Raw genomic sequence first — 4,010 nt, forward strand, 5'->3', positions numbered from 1 at the left:
GCCCAGCTGTGCAAGTCTCATAGGGCTGGCAGCGTTGCGGATTGCTAAAATGGAGACACAAAATAAGTAAGACACACACACACAATGCTTTGCACTGACAATGTATGCAGAGAGAGCAACAAGCTTGTGGGATAATAATAAATGATTACATTCTGGTCTGCTCTTAAGAAATTATAGAATACTTTTCTGGAAAGAACATATGGCATATCCTGCCTAAAATGTGTTCAGAAAACACCTAGCTTTGCCTTTAAATAGAGGAGTGAAGTGAACCTTACATGCTCAGGATGTTTTAATAGCAGGAGCAGGAGCTTTGGTGCAGAGAGGCAGGGCAACACATACATCCTTTGTTCAACAGCAGAGCTCCTATTGGCTCTGTCTGTTTGTGTACATCTCCAAAGCAACTGCAGCACATGAATCAGCCCGTGCACAGCACATGAATCAGCCCGTGCACAGCACATGAATCAGCCTGTGCGCAGCAAACTGTGAATGAGCACTACAATTCATTAAGAGTCACTCTCACCAACGTAGAATCATTTCATCATTCCATTGTGAAACTTTTGATGTGAGAGCATGAAACTTATGAATCAGAGCAACAGTGGTATTTGTCTGGTAAATACTCCACTCCTGCCTATTATAGGCGTGAACAATACTTATAGAATAGAAATAATAGAAATAGAAATAATAAGTTGGCAGAAATTCTTCAGCACACGCAAACATTGTCTTTTTTTACTCTCTGGTATGGCTACTTGCCGTTATGTTTTTTGTGAAACCGGGTGAGAGGTTATATTAGTAATAACAGTTGAAACAATATGGCAAATGCTTTTCCCTCTGACATATCAATAGTTGGAGATGTTGGGAACTGTGATTGTTTGTGGTTGTTTTTTTCGCTAAGAGTTATATACGAAGATTGAAATCACTTTCATGTCTGTGCATAAAATGTGAAGCTGCAACCAGGAGACCATTAGCTTAGCTCAACTTTAAGACTGGAAAGGGAGAGGACAGCTACCCTGGCTTTGCCCACCGGTAAAAATCTTTTATACCTGCACCTTTTTCTAATTAACATATATATTGTTTCTTTAATTCATATAAAAAAGAAGTGTAAAAACATCACACAAGTTAAGGTGAGAGGTTATGTAGTGGACAATTTTTTGTGGCTATTTCTTGCTGCCCCCCATGCTTTCAGTTTTCATGCTAAGCTAGGCTATTTCCATTTCTAGCTATAGGGCAAAGCTGGACTGTCCATTAAATATGAAGCTACAGCCCAGGAGAACGTTAGACCACTTTAAAGAATGAAAACAAGATGCAACGCGTTTATTAGTTAGCTTTAGAAGTGCTGCGAGGCAGATGTGTTTATTTCCAAGCTAGCTGTTTTGCTAGCTGTTTTCCTCTTCTGCCAATCTTTCTGCTAAGCTAAGCTAATTGGCAGCTGGCTGTTGCTTTATATTAACTATAGTAAAAATAAATTTATTATTTCTTCAAAAATGTCAAACTATTACCGTAACACAGACATTTAGTTTGTGCTGTTTTCATCCACTGTATTGTCTGGCTAATTTGGATGTAAAACAGATCATTTAGTAGTGTGTATTGTGGGTCTGTGTATCTTTTTGATCCTCTTAAGTTGAGAAAAGGTCAGAGGAACTTGGTTAATATTTAACATAGATATGTTAATACAGCACATACCAAAAATATTCTCACTGACACTCTTTGACACAGGCCAATGCTACTGTAATGTAAGTGCTCACATTTTATCTGCTTACAATGAACCACAGCGATTGATTCCTTTACTGTGTTTTTTCACTTCTTGTTAGTAAAGTGTATATAACACAAAGGGAACATTTCTCCCCAGTCCATAAAATGTCTCCCACAGTCAGGAAGTTTCCTTTGGCCCGCTGCTAGCTGTTTGGTTTCCCACGTACGATATGAGAGCCAGGGCCCACGGTCCCATCTGTTATGCTCAGATACTCAGCAAACCCAAATCATCTTTGTTTCCTCTCACGGCCACTGCTCTGCAGAAGCCACAAATGTTGTTAGTGTCATTTATCACATTGGTGTCAAGCCAGCAACATGAATAAGACTGGTAAATGGTGTGCATTTTTCAAAATACAAATAGTCATGACACAAATTTATGCTTCTAACCTACAAATCTTACAATAAAAAAAAATATATATATCTGTTTGTACTGCAAGAGAAAAACTGCATGGTTTTGGCCCCAAACTGCACAGGATTAGTAGACTGGGTAAACCCCGCCCACTTTGCAGGCGATTTGATTTTGCAGCTCGGTCTGGAAACCTGCACTTGTAATTCTCCTGCTTTAGTTCACAATTTTGCGGGAACCAATCACAAACTGGCTTATCTACCTATTATTATTATTATTATTATTATTATTATTTATTATTATTATTACACAATGAAATCAAGAAGCTTCTTGTTTACATTCAACATAGCGGCCACATAAGCGCAGCAACCCGTTGATGCCGCTGTCACTTCTACATCACCCGGATCGTTGGTCTGATTGGTTGAAGGACTATCCAATTACTATGCCTGTTGGTCCCGCCTCTTGTGCAGAGAAAAAATAGAGCAGACTCCTCAGACTAATGCTCAATCTCGAAATCTAAGGAGTTTGGCCTGGTCTAGTGAGAGCCAAACTACAGGATTAGCATAAAGTGGGAATGCTTGTGAAGGGCAGACTTGTGAGTTCCCAAATAACAAATTTTCATTCAGCTATCTTAGGGTAAGAGGTCAAGGGACCCCTTTAAAAATGGCCATGCCAGTTTTTTCCTTACAAAAACGTTGCCTAAATTTTGAGCTTTATTTAGCCCCCTTCCCGACAAGCCAGCATGACAAGGGTACAAGTGGATTCCAAAACACTATATATTTGATTCAATTCCAATATATTCCCTCTAGCTTTAAAATGGAGCCCGCTATAGCTCCAAGAAAACATTCGGGACTGGAGCCTCAGTAGCCAGCCCCCCCGTACTGTAATGCTGACTGAGGAAGGCAGGTTTAGATACGTATCCTCAGTTTTCCCTAGTAATCAACATTACGTATCAGATATGACTTCATTATGATCTCCTGCCAAACCACAAATTAGTGGTATACCTTTAGTCATCCACACTGGCTGTCCTCATTGGTTGCTGGCACTTTGGAAGATTGGAATCTATAAGCCATATTACCTTGAATAAAACATTCATCACATTGTGCTTTTGTTGAGTAGATGCTTAGGACTGAAAGCAACAATATGCAATCACAAATGCATGGTGGTCATCTTCTTGAGGTTTGGTTCTGTTTCTAGTGAGTTTAAGCCTTTTTGGACTTGTGATCAGATGGTTTAAATTTAGGATGGGACTTTATGGATAAAAGGTCACAGTGGGTGTTTCCTCTGAGGTTTCTCTGCACTGACCAACAGAGGAGAATTGAAAGTGTACAGGGGAAGTTCAATGTCCTGTAATGCTTTAGTGACTCGTACAAAATTGACACAAGACGTTTAACCTTGAATGATCCACATATCACCTAAACTGTGGTTTTGTTTTATTTTGGTGGTTATTACTACGCCTTATCTTAACTTTTTCTATATGCTAATACTGCAATGATAGTAAGCTGCAATGTACCTAAGTCTATAGGTTGAAATTTACAGAGCCACATTATTGGGTGATCATGCATAAGGACTCACCATACATACATACCATACATACAGTACATACACCGTTAAATAGCCTTCCTATCTCTTTCTGACCAACTTTGACTGCAGCTACCGCTCCCTTCCCTGTATTGGAAAAGTGATGATATGAGATTGCGTAACGGTTTGGCTCCAGACTCCATCGCCCCCGTGTGTGTGTGTGTGTGTGTGTGTGTGTGTGTGTGTGTGTGTGTGTGTGTGTGTGGTGTGTGTGTGTGTGTGTGTGTGTGTGTGCGTGCGTGCGATCTGGGCGCGCTGTGTGTGCGCGCACACACACACACACACACACCACACACAGCGCGCCCAAATCGCGTTTGATGCAACAGGACCTCCT

This window comes from Etheostoma spectabile, chromosome 12 (genome assembly GCF_008692095.1).
Source record: "Etheostoma spectabile isolate EspeVRDwgs_2016 chromosome 12, UIUC_Espe_1.0, whole genome shotgun sequence".
In the NCBI taxonomy this organism is placed as follows: domain Eukaryota; kingdom Metazoa; phylum Chordata; class Actinopteri; order Perciformes; family Percidae; genus Etheostoma; species Etheostoma spectabile.